This window comes from Macaca nemestrina, chromosome 11 (assembly GCF_043159975.1).
Source record: "Macaca nemestrina isolate mMacNem1 chromosome 11, mMacNem.hap1, whole genome shotgun sequence".
NCBI lineage: Eukaryota > Metazoa > Chordata > Mammalia > Primates > Cercopithecidae > Macaca > Macaca nemestrina.
Window position 1 is genome coordinate 80,532,900 of NC_092135.1, and position 13,871 is coordinate 80,546,770.

General features: G+C 37.4%; 1 long non-coding RNA gene across 1 annotated transcript; it reads right to left on the reverse strand.

Annotated features, from left to right (window-relative positions):
• Nucleotides 1–765: 765 nt before the first annotated feature.
• On the reverse strand, nt 766–13,045 carry LOC105499545 (uncharacterized). Its single transcript, XR_011609586.1, has 4 exons — nt 12,959–13,045; nt 10,976–11,043; nt 1,667–1,781; nt 766–913 (listed from the first exon to the last, which is right to left on the reverse strand). It is a non-coding gene; the product is annotated as an uncharacterized lncRNA (long non-coding RNA).
• Nucleotides 13,046–13,871: the final 826 nt, after the last annotated feature.

Genomic DNA, 13,871 nt, shown 5'->3' on the forward strand with positions numbered 1-13,871 from the left:
CTCGGGCCAGGGGGAACAGTTTGTACAATGATGTACAAATGCAAAATCTCAGATGTCTGCAGGGAAGAGAGTGCCCTAGTGGGGCTAAGGTCTGTATCACAGAACACACAGGAGAAAGCTTGAGAAGAGATTCAAGGGAGAGATCCAGTTATAAGAAACTTACTACTAAGCTAGCGGACAGAGCCTATGAGAGTTGGAAAAACATCAGTTACCACAGGATCAGAGATGCACCCTGTGTTAAGTCAGATCATTTTTGTTTCCCATATTTTTCTGTGCTTGTATCCTTATTTTTGTGATTCTGTGTTTGGCTGATACTTGAATATTTCATGCTATATTAATTGTAATAAAAAGAACTGAAAATGGGGTTCCTTTTTGTGCTTGAATCAGACCTTTAAAATAACTACAGCATAGCCCCAGAGAATGGTTTGATGATGGTGGGAGTGATTAGAACAGAAGAACCCCAAGACAAAGATAAATCCAGGAGAACAAAGAAAAAACTGCTTGTTCACCTGCCCTCCTCTTCAAAAATCATCTCCTTCCAGCGGTAAAATCCATGGAGTTTCTGGGTTTTGTTTTTAATAAGAGAGGCTGTTCTTTTTTCAATAACTGACATTATATGATTCAGCTATAACACATTTAATAAGAATTGAAAGAGAGCGGCAAACCATCTATAATCAAAGAAAAGTCAATAATTGAGGAAATTATCAAAATAATATATATAAGCTGACCACTTAAAATTATTATAAAGATATTGTAGAAATCTGTTTCACTATTTATCTGAAACATCTGGCTTTTCTTTCTTCAACTGCAAACGTAAGAGCAAAATGTCTTTCTCAAGGAGCTGGGATCCATCCGTCCAAAATGCAATCATCATCATCCATGGATGCCTTGCTCTAAGTTGTAAACCCACCTCCTGTCATGAAAATATGGAAAGTTTACTTTTCCTTTGGGAAAGTCCAATTAGCAAACACAGGCAACCTATGATTCTCCTCACCCAGGCTCTTAAAAACTCTCCAGCCCTTTGTTTTGGGGAAGTTGAGTTCAATCTCTCTCCTCTATTGAAATAACCTTTAATAAAGCTTTCCTTGCCTGTTTAACTTTTTCCAGTGCAATTTTTCTGCATTATTCACATCAAAAAAAGTCACATATTTCTACTATACTGTATTCCCAATCAGTGACAGGTCTTTGCCTTCATTATACAATGTTTCACATGAATTTAAAATCACCTATTAAGTGTTCCACAGAAGTCCTGCCTGAGGTAAGCATATTGTGCTGATTAAATTTTTGCACAGAAGAAGTTGAAATTGGGATGGTTTAAAACTTGGAACTCAAAGTTAACAAGAATTGGGTCACAATTCCTATCAAGAGATTCAGTAACACTATTAAATCCTTCAACCTCTGATTTCCTGATAAGAAATCAGAGATACTATGTGATCTCATTTGGAAAGCCGGCCAATGCTACTTTCTCTTATTAGTTAAAAAGGCAGCTCTAGAGATCTTGCAAGGAGCCACAAGGAGTTGCAGAGAGAAAACACAGCAGTGTTGGACTTAGAGAGACTTCAGTTTGAATTCTAGCTCTACTGCTGACTATCTCTGTGACTTTATAGGCAAATTACTTAACTTAAAGACTCAGATTCCTTGTCTTTAAATAGATAATAATACTCACTTGGACATGGTGCTGTAGGTCATATGTGAGATGATGTGTGTAAGTGAGGCAGACGGTGGCTGTCGTCACCTCCTCAGGCCACTAGTGTCTGAGACAGCTGTGCCATGCTCACCATCTAAAAGGGAATTGACAGGATGTGCCAGGGAAGAGTCAGAGACTTCTCCAAAGTGAACTTTGCCCTCCTAGGGTGATGGGAGTCTCTTGCCAGCACTTGTGGTTGAGGCTCACCTCTCAGCAGAAAGCCTGGCTACACCAGGGCATTGGCTGTCCTCTGTCCTCACCCAAGAGCAAGTGCCTCAAGCTATCTTGAGCATAGGAGGAAAATCCAGCCCAATCATTAACTCCACAAACAGAACAGACTCAAACCACTGTGAAAGACGATATGAGAAAAGCTTTGTTTTTGAGCTGGTTCTACAAAAACAAAAATACACAAAACAAAATCGAACAATAAAACTGACATAAAAAAAAAAAGTAAGAGGATTCTTCAACTTCTTGATTTTTTGAAAAATGTTATAAAGCAAAAACTTTTAACACCTAAACAGAGGAACATAGTAATGTTCTAACTTCAGTAGGAGAATAAGAACTGGATATAAAGTGGCAGGAATTGCATTTCAGCTCTAACTCTCATATATATCCCATTTGTAATGTCTTTAATATTTGGCGACAATCACCTGGAAATAATTGACATCTTCCAGGAAATTTCATCACACAAGAGATCCTGATGAAAATTAGATTTGTGATAGCAACGTGTCCCATAAAGTATCTCATTCAAAAATTCATGGCATGTTATTTTTATGAAGTCTATTTTGGGTGTCTCACTCCTATTTGGGAAATTTTTATTCTTCAGTGTCCTCAATCAGAGATTTATCCATTAAAATTTACATATAAAAATTTGTACATGAGCCACAGAAAGTGATCATATTCATGAGTCAAATAATAGATTTGTCTTAAGAACTACCTAGGTTTGAGCACTTTTATTTCCTCATTCAGGAAGAGATTCAGAACTCTCAAAAAACTGATAGTCTATAACCACCTTTAAGAAAGTGGGTTTTCAGTCCACTTTCTTAATCTTACATTTTCTATTCCCCACCCACATGACTTTGCTTTTCTCCTGGCAAAATAGATAATAACACAAGGTTAACAAGAAGGGCAATATCTGTGCTGATTATTCAGAGAAGCAAAATATTTCTCATCTTTGTATATTCGTTGGTGGCAAAAATAATTCTCCTCTTTGTTCCCATAGATACGGTAAGTCTGATTAGTAATCAGAATAGACCATAAATCACAAAGCCAGTTAAATATCTGTCCTTATATAATATTTTAAACATATTCTTGTTTACTAATTGTTCCCATTTGTTATAATAACATGATATTGAAAGGTGATTTGATTTAAATTTAGATGCATTTCATATGTACATGTAGAAAAAAATGGTCTTATCATGCTTGACCATGTATAAACTGTGAACAAAAAGAGATATTATATAGATGATATAGAATAATGTATACTTATTTCTAAGACAGGTCAAAATACTGAATGTTTTCTCATTTCCCATAATAGAAGCACTTTCGGTTCTATCTCCCCCATCTTTCTCCTATAAATTATGTGGTATTCATTTTCAGTATTCATCCTGAGTAGATAATCTATAATATTCAAATAGAATATTAGTTTTATAAGCTTCAAAACTGAGTGACAGAAATATCTTATGGACATTAAGGAGAAGTCAAGGCAATGTAAAAGAGCAATTACCTAGAAAGGATAAGAAAAAGACAATAAATATTTTAGAGAACACATCCCAGCCTGAACCTTGTGCACTACTCTACTCAGCCCACCATACAGACCACCACTATCAAGGGAAGATTGGCGCCTCTTGCTCTCCATGACTTTGCTTCTGAATCACGCTTCTTGTTCCTTGTCTTAAACTGCTTCCAAACCTCCTAATTATTTATTTTGACTGTCTGTTTTTTCTACTACTTTCCTCTGAGGACAACTTTGCACTGCCTGTTACATGTTCCACTGAACATGGTATTATTTGTAGCTAGGTTTCTCAATCTCAGCATTATTGACATTTTGGACCAGACAAGTCTTTGTTATGCATTGTAGGATGTTTACATCCTACAGTGGTCTCTACTGACTAGATACTGGCACCACCACCCCTCTCAAATCTTGTCAATCAAAAATGTCTTCAGACATTGCTGAATATTCCTGAGTAGGCAAGATCAATGGCCCCTAGATGAAAATCACTATTTTACACTGACATTTATTTGTTTATGCATTCATCCATTCAATAAATGTTTATCAGATGCATATTATGTGTCAAATACTGAACAACAATAGTAAGAAAGATACAGTGGTTGCCCTGTCCTAAAGTCTGGTTATAAGTGTGGACAAGTAATCTGTTAATTATAATTTAGTATATAAAGAGATAAAAACAAAGCACTACTGAAGCATAATGAAAGGGCACATAACCCAGTTTGGCAGGGGTAGGGGTATAAAGTTTTTCACAAAGGGAAAGGTACTTAAGCATATACTAGAAAGATGAGTGGGAATTAGCTCAGTGAAAAATTTAAAAGGCACAGAGGGCTCCAGAGAAAGAGACCAAGCAGGCAAATGCCTGTAAGTCAGCATTATTGGGTCACTGAGAACAGTAAGCAGGAACCAGGTCACACAAGGTCTTGTGTTTCATATTAAGGCATTTGACTTTATTCTGAAGATAATGATGAGCTATGACCTTGCTCCTCAGGACAATGCTAGTTGGGGTCCCATGCCCTGACTCTTATAACTTGAAATAAATGTCCTTCTAACATACGTCAGTCCTTGGGTACTTCCATGACAGCCTAGAACTTCTCCAACACAGCACTCTTTTCAAGCTTTATCCACTCTTTTAACAGGTCCAATACAGAGACCATCAATCTTCCAGGTCTAACCATAGAAGAATGAGAAATTATCTATACAATTTAAACTAAAATGATTCGACATTTTTCACTATTGCACAAATAACTAAATTCTAATGTTATTCCATGTGGTTATAACTAAGTGGGGTACCAACTTCTCTGTGCACTAACTAATTAAGAATTAGTTCTTTAAGAATATAAGGAAAGTTAATTGCCATTTACAGATGAAACTAAGAAAAAATCAAATTGATGGCTGATCTGGTTTAGACAAGTTCTACTGACTTCCCCTTTCCTAATCTTGATGTTATATCTAGTTATATTTGTCTAGAGTTCACTGGGGAATTTCTGAGCCACAATAACTCAACTTTTTAAAAAATTAAGTGTCTAATACACTCATTACATAAGCAATGGATTTAATCTTTGTGTGAATTAAGAACACTAAATATGCAGGCAATGTTTGCTTAATATACCACACAACTAAAGAAGACATTTAGCATGAGAGAGAAAACAACTTGATGTGACTTTGAATAACATCTGAGTCACAAGGAAGAAAATCAAATAAATGCTCAACATACTGGGGGAATGTTTTTAACCAAGCAGTGACTGTGTTTTAACAGAATGTGGTTTTGATAGTATCAGTTTGGAATGTGAAGGATGAAAAATTGACAGCATAGATTTGCAATTAAGTATCCTTACTCAAACCAAAGCTTTGTAGAATACGTCTATTTGCAAGTAAGTAAGTTTGAATTCATTTCCTTCTCATCATCTGTTCACTACCGCATAAAACAGGGAAAAAGAGAGCACTGGGTAAAATAAAACCAGAATTGAGCCTTTCTCTCTCCAGTTTTGTAAAGATTCATCTTTTCATCTGGAGTAAGTGGCTCAGGGGTCTTTACCTTTGATCTTTAGCACATTTCAAAGTGATTATTTTCCATTGATCTTTCTCTCACAGGTGAACAAAAAGTTCCTGGAGTTTTAAATTTCCATAAATTCTCCTACATTTTAAATTGTGAATATTTAGAAAGACTCTAAAGTGCTGGAGAAATTAACCTTCCCCTGAAACTCTTATTACTTCTGTCTAAATTTTCTCAACAAAAATAAACTTAAATATCACTGAAGGTTTCTTAAAAATGAACAACCATATGACCCTTCTTCATATTATCTGTCACCTACTATTTAAAAAGTATCTCATCGTTTCTAAGTGGTCATATCTGAATGTCTAATTAAGATTATAAAACCTATTAAAGAAGGGTTAGAACTGAATTCTTTTTTCCTAACAGTATTTAAATTTTTAAAGGTATTCAACAAAAGGTAATCATTAGGTAATAATTTTAAATAATAACTTTTAGCCAGGCGCTACGGCTTACACCTGCAATCCCAGCACTTTGGGAGGCCGAGGCGGGCGGATCACCTGAGGTCAGGAGTTCAAGGCCAGCCTGGCCAACAGAGTGAAACCCCATCTTTACAAAAACACAAAAATTAGCCAGGCATGATGGTGGGTACCTGTAATCCCAGCTATTTGGGAGGCTGAAGTGGGAGAATCGCATGAACCTGGGAGGCGGAGGTTGCAGTTAGCCGAGATCGTACCATTGCACTTCAACCTGGGTGACAGAGTGAGGCTCTGTCTCAAAATAATAATAATAATAGTAATTTTAATGATCTTTTGACACAATTATACTGTTATTTTTTTTAACTTAGCAAGATTGGGCCTGAAAGAGAAAACAGAAGGAAAGATAGCAGAGAAGGAAGGGAAGAAGGAAAAGAAAGAGGGAAAGAAAGAGAAAGAAGAAAAAAGAGAAGAAAGGAAGGAAGGAAGGAAAGAAGGAAGGAAGGAAGGAAGGAAGGAAGGAAGGAAGGAAGGAAAGGGAAGGGAAGGGAAGGGAAGGGAGGGAGGGAGGGAGGGAGGGAGGGAACGAAGGAAGGAAGGAAGGGAGGGAGGGAGGGAGGCAGGAAGGAAGGAAGGAAGGAAGGAAGGAAGGAAGGAAGGAAGGAAGGAAGGAAGGAAGGAAGGAAGGAAGGAAATTCATAGAAACTACAGTGTGACAATCTCCACTGAGATTTAGAATCAATGAGTAGTGTGCAAGTGTAGAGATTCCCTAGCCCAAAAGATCAAATCCAATCTGAATGAATATAATATGCCCTTAAAGAAAGAAGATGTCCATTATAACTTGGTGGAAGATATGAAAAAGACGGGTATTCTGTCACAAAATCATCTAAAATGAAAATTCAAGGAGAAAAAAACTGGAAGTGCCCATCCAAGTCTCATCCAGGATGAAAAGCATTTTAGCCAACTGTACTTAGAGTAATGCAATCCCATGAAAAATGCTCTTCCTGTCAGGGAGATGAGTACATCAGGCTAAAGAAATTTGTATCTGTCTAAATCTCACTGCTCTGATTCTGATTTCAGATGCATGTGTCCACAAATCGAGAATACTCTGATTTGAGAATACTCTGATTTAATAATGCTCCTAAACATTGACATATTAACATTTCTATCCCATGCATCAGTCCCACAAGCCTGGTCAATGGAAGTCCCTCATACCAATGGTTAACATACCCACCTAGAGTCACTATACCAGATTTAGGATTACACGTACTTACTAGGATAATAATCAGCCAGGCTTCCTCCAGTGGATATCCTAACAATGGAGAGATTTTGGTGCTCTCCATTTGAAATATCTACAACTAAAACTTGCCCATTTCTTGTCAACATTATGCAATATGTACAAACCATAAAGACAAGTTATATGTGTCCTTTCTGGATGTTCTTCCATCATACATAACTCCCTCTGTGTGCTAGAATCTTTAATAAGTAGTGGAGACGTGGCATACCCACCTTGATATATAGCTTACAACCTGGCAGAGGAGACAGAAATGTGTATAAACATGGTTAGGCATGGTGGCTCATGCCCATAATCCCAGCAATTTAAGAGGCCGAGGCACGGGGGATTGCTTGAGCCCAGGAGTTCAAGACTAGACTGAAGAACAAAGTGAGACCCCCATCTCTGCAAAAATTTAAAAGTTACCCAGGCATGGTGGTGCCCGCCCATAGTCCCAGCTACTCAGTAGGCTAAGGTGGAAGGATCTCTTCCACCCAGGAGTTCAGGGCTGCAGTGAGCTATGACTATGCCACTGCACTCCAGCCTGGACAACATAGCAAAACCCTGTCTCAAAAAAAAAATGTGTTTGGACATGATATAGTATGAAAAACACTATAATGGTGCTTTGTGGGAGTGAAATTGAAGCAAGTGGAGGGAGAACTTAATTCTGCATGCAACTCAGTTGAGAGGGATCAGTTCTACAATTTAAATAACCAAGAGATTTTACCAAACATTCATCATTTTTATCTCATAAAATAAAAGCAATGATTGCAGAATTTGTACTTATAGGTGTTCTAACTCATGAATGACTACCCCAGATATTTGATATGCAAAGATTTCCATTAAATATAGGGAAAATCTGGTTCTGAGAGGAAAATGTATCTGTTACGTAAAATTGAGAAAAGCATGTGACTCCCACAGTCCCATTTATTTGCACCCACTAATTTGCACTGAAAATGACTTGCCTACCAGCAAAACAACTCAGTTGTGTTCACAATTGGATCTGAGACATATTTCTAATATAACCCACAGCAAGCAAGCCCTGTGTCTATTTTTGCTCACCATTATGTCCACAGGAACTATAACAATGTCTCATACATAGAAGATGCTCAATATAACCTATTGAATATACAAAACAAATATTGAAGAATGCCAATAGTTCCTTAAGACACTGGGTGGGTCATCAATGTGTTAAAAAGTTGAAATTGGACCTATTCTTTTTAGAACTAACCTAAAAAAATTAGTCATGCACAATCATTAGGATATTTTGATAAATATAAATACTCTCTAATAATGAGAGGTAGATAAGGGCCATAGGTATTCATTCTCAAAATTTATTAGTCTACCAGGCGTTCTGTTACAATAAGTGTAAGTCTCAGATCGAATTCTATAACACACTCAAACATATATTAGCAAGCAGGCACAAAAGCAGTTAAGTCCCAGTTAACTGACCTCTTAGGAACTCCAACTATCACATTCCATCAAAGATTCACTTGAGAGAACTGCAGCAGTATTCTGGCAGAAGGAGTCAACTAAATTTCTAGTCAGAACCAGGTGGCAGGATCCTCAGTTAATGGCTACACATGGGACCAAATAGGATCCTAGACCTGGGATACCACCCTGATGGGTGTAGGCTAGGGTTTCTCAACCTTGGCACTATCAATATTCTGGGCTGTATAATTCTTCATTGGAGCTAAGTGATGAGATTTCATACATTGTAGGGTTTTCCACAAACACCCTGGGTATCTACCCCCTAGATGTCAGTAGCAGCCTCTCCCCCAAGTTGTGACATCCAAAAATGTCTCCAGACATTGCTAAATATTTTGGGACAGAAGGTTGAGAGGCAAAATCACCCTAGTCAAGAACCACTAGTCAAGCTGCCTGGCTCACTGGAAATTTAGTCTCTTTTTACAGTAAGTCAGTTGTGCCTACACAACACTTCTAACCAATTCATACATCTTGAGCATTCTCGTTCCACCAGTGAAGAATCGTTTCTAATATTGCTTACGTTATAATTAGGACACCTAACAGTGCTCATCAGAAAGCAAGATATGAGAGTGCTAGTAGCAGGTGCCTCCGGAGAGTGCATTCCTGATTAGATTCTTTCAAATGCTAACTAACTGCTTGTGGTGGGTGTATGCCTGATTAGAGTATTTCAAATGTTAACTAAGCATCCTCTGACTTCAAATCAAATGAACACTTTTTCTCTAATTTTGATGCCAGGTTGGTAGTGCTCCCAAGCACCTCAGAGAAGCAACCACCGGGAAGCTTAAGGCTAAACTCTCAGGAAAAAAGTGATAAAGCTGATAGCAATAATGCAAATACCTTAAACAACACAAGCATACATGCTGTAATCCTACTGGAAGAACAGCTGAGATGTAGCATTCTTTACAGTTTCTCTCCGAATTTTACCTAACAAAAATGATTTTGCTCATGCACAAGCATATTCATTATAGCAGGTGCTCAGCTCAAAGAATGAATTATGGGCAAAAGTTTTGCAAGTATATAAATATTTGGGTGTTAAGATTTAAATGGTTCTAGAATCCTATACCCACATGGGCTGCATTTACACTTGAAGTCGATTATATATCTTCCCAACACCAGCTTCCATGAGTGAAAATTGAGAGATGGTTTTAGATTATTTCAATTTTGAGTAAAAGTGTGATTATGCAGACAAAAGACAGCTACTCCCCATCCAGGACTGGATATTCTGGAGATGCTTTCTGTATACAAAATACAGGAAAAAAAAAAAATAAGTACAGGGCAAATCAAGTGAATCCAATGAAATAATCACAGTCACATGGAGGTGTTTGGGATAATTATACTCCTGTTCAGGGTGGCAGAGGTTTTATGCCTGACACAGAAAGAAAAAGAAAGAGGGAATCAGAAAACGAGTCAAAAAAGGAAAGAGGGTAGTTGATACATTTGTCAAAGCAGATATCTCTTCCACACACGCTGTTCTGTTCTGCCTCTCCGGACAGTGTACTTGAATCTGCTAATCCACCCAGTCAAAAACTGAAAGCATAAAAGGATGAGGTGACCCAGAGGCCTTACCCCTAAAAATAACTGTGAATGCCAAGGATGGTGCCCACCTAGAAGGAGGTTCAGCTGACCCTCTGGGGAGAAACAGGAATAAATTCTACCCAGTAATTAAACGTATCTACACACAACACCGTTAATGTACACTGACTGCTTAGGAGATAGTGAGAGTTCTATGCCCCTGAGAGTCTTCCAGGGAAAAAGACTGGGCACAAGTGTTGTTATAAACATAGAAGTCGTTATCTACCCAGAAGTGTCAAAATCATTTCTGTACTTGCAGTATCATCCCCAAACAATCACAAATAGGTTAGCTCTTTTTGACTTCCCCATCATCTGCTGGTGGAATTTGGGATCAAACCTAGGGATTAAACTGGGCAAGTCTGTACTTGAATCCAGTTATAGTTTCCTTTCATTACTAAAGAATCAGAGAACGGACATTGTCAAGAATACTAACAGAAGAGCACTGCAATTGAATCAGAAAATCGGGAGAGATTGGCAGAGATCATACAGAAGCCCCATCAATCCACTGCTGTATGAATTAAGTACTCAGGGAATCTAAACTACAAGATAGGATAATGTGGTTCCATTTAACATAAGTACAGAATAAGCCCTTCTGATGAGTCAGACCCGTGGGAGGGAATTTGTGTTGGATTTGAAAACTCCTTTGGAGTTTCTGCCAAGCAGCATCTTATACTAAAAAGATATATAATTATGTAGAGTGACTAATTTACTTTTGCAGACCCCTTACATGTTATATGAAGTAAAGTCTTCTGTTTACCTGTTTGTCTCTACCACTGGGACCACGTCTTACAGGACAGGGACTGTGTCATCTGCATTCTTTTGTCTCTGTAGTGTAACACAAAGTGAACACCCAATAAAGGTTTTTAGAGTGTTGAAAAAATAGGCAGGCAAGTCTTTATGCAGAAAAACTAATAGCATCTGCAAATTTGAGTATTCCCTTGTGTGATTCCAGGCCATTTGTGAAACTTCAAATAAAACTGTCTTGAAAATACATGGGAGTCACTTTTTCTATCCAGAAGTAATTTTTATCTGTTCCCTTTGTTACTTATATCTGTTTATTAGTAATTAAACGTATGAAAGGGCCCTGAAGTCTAGAAATGTAATATAACTGTAGATTCTTTTTACTTTATAAATAAAAAGACCCGCTGAAATAATAAGGTGAGATTAATTCCTTTCAAAGACTATATCATGGTTTATGATCTATAGTAAGCTTATATATTTTAAACAACCTAGTCTTAAATTTATTTTTCATTTACTTTTAACACTCACGTGCATTAAATATAACCCAAATGATTTATTTATTTCTAGATTGCCAAATGTGAAGATAATACCATGAGCTTACAACTCTCTAAAATGTGGATCATCTCTAGATAGAGTCTAAGTATGGCACTTTGCACAATGTATTTCTTGGTAAAGATTTAAGCAATTGTTGAAGATCTGTGCTGTCTCCTTTCTAGTCCTCACAGCAACTCCTACACAGTGACTACTGAGTAGTACTCCTTTGTGTTAGCAGCTGGCTTCCTTATTTCAATATATTTTAAGAAACCTAAAACTAAAGCCCTATTAAGGTATTCCTCAAATTCTTTTTGACTAATCTAAGATCTAGTTTCAACATGACATAACTTTTCTTTGTCATACACAAATCAGATATTAAATGAACACAAAACAAATGTCCAAAAATGATTTATAAAATATATTGGCATTTTATAGGACCACTTCTTGTATAAACGTATTTAATTAGGCGCTTAGTGTTCTGACGTATAATATGTAACAGGAGGATTTTTTTTAAGTTGTTTTTAAGCAGGCATGGAGTCCAACTTATTTAATAACTCATTTAGCACTGAGATCTACCATTCAGAATGGCTGGTGGTCATAACACTGGACCAGGTCCTGAACTGCTCCCTCATGCCCCTCATTAGTTGCTGGATAATGGGAGGCCTGGGTGAATTGCAGGGATTCGATGGAATGGTAGTAGGAGGCCCTCAGGTGCTTGAGGCAATGACTATTTATCAACAGATAGATTTTGCAATAATTTAACAACTGTGCATAGTTAGTGGTACATGTTGATATAAAATAAGCCCTGTGGTAAGCCTTTTTGTTACTTCTTTTCTAATAGAAAAGAAATGGAAGATAAAGACACTTGAACTAAGAGCTGTTTCACTTTGAGGAAGAGAGTAACTATTCTATTTCACAGTGTTCTCAGGGATTAGACATAATCAAATTAAGCAAGGTCTGAAGCTTCTGCAATTGAGGAGGAAAATGCTTTTTAAGAAAAAAAAAATTTCTTATGCAAATTTTACAAAAAAAAAAAGGACTATATGAACACATTTCTAGAGTTCCTCCCAGAGGACCTAAAGCTCCAACTTCGTTATCATCACTAAATCCTCCTCTGCTGATTGTCCAAAAGAAACTGCATAATTGACTGACTCTTTGAAAGATTCTCCTGTCCCCAATATAAATTTTAGCCCTAGCAAACTAGAAATTTATTAAAATCCAGAATTAATATTACATGTGACATTAACTGTGTTTTTACATAGTGAACAGGAAGATAAATAAGTCAAGGCTGAAAATGAGATAATATATACTTATTTTCCAATCCTACTCAATCCTTTTCAACTTGGCCAAAGATTATTCTTATAGATTAGAATGGGGAACTCTATAGCACATATAATGCTATCTCTTTCTCCCTCTGAAGTCTGTGTTTGAAATTCTTTCCTTATACAAATTGCTATGGACTCACTTCAAGCACCAAACTAAAATTCAGCTTTCTCTGGCCATCAGGTGGATCTCTTGATATGACTTGCTGGGGGGTGAGGGTGATTCGTCTGCTTTCATCTGAAGAAGGAGGACTACTATTTTGACATCTAGAATAAAGATTAGGAAGGTGAGGAGATGACTATAACGTTGGCCTCCTGTCAATGCTTATAAACTAGAAGTTCTCAACCCTCACAGCACAGTAGAATCAACTGATGCTGGGGCCCATCCCAGATGGATTAAACCAGAATCTTTGGGGTTGAGGCAGCAGCACTTTTAAAGGAGTAACTTAAAGTGGGTGATTCAAAGTGAGAAACACTACTATAAACTTATACTACAAGCAAATAAAGTCAAAAGCTAAAACAACAACAACCACCACCAACCTTTGTTTCATAAGGGAATATCTGAGACAGGACAGACATAAGAGTGTTACTTAAGTCTCTAAAACAAAGTCTAACCAAGTAAGTTACATTCTTTGGTACATTGGGAAAGTTCAAAGAGAGTGAACACATGAAGTGAGCATGGGTGTTTTGCAGCAAGCAGCTGCAGGTAGAGCACTGACAAGCAGCCCTGCAGGCAAAGGGGAGTCCGAAGAGTACAGAGGGATCAAGACGGTGTTCAGGGAATGTACCCACAGACTCTTTTGAGGCACACATGAGACATACCTTCTCCCAGGGAGTCTGAAGACTTAGGTGAGAATTTGCAGGGTCTCAAAAGTGCCAGCCATATCACAAAGGGAGAAGGAAAGCCAGTGAAATTTGAGCTATTGATCCTGTTACCAAAGTGGTGATACTCTTCAACAATTGGTTTATACTTTAAATACTTTTATATCTTTAACATAATATTCACTACGTGCAGGTAACTCCATTGAAAAACAAATAAGGCCACCAAAGTTGAGG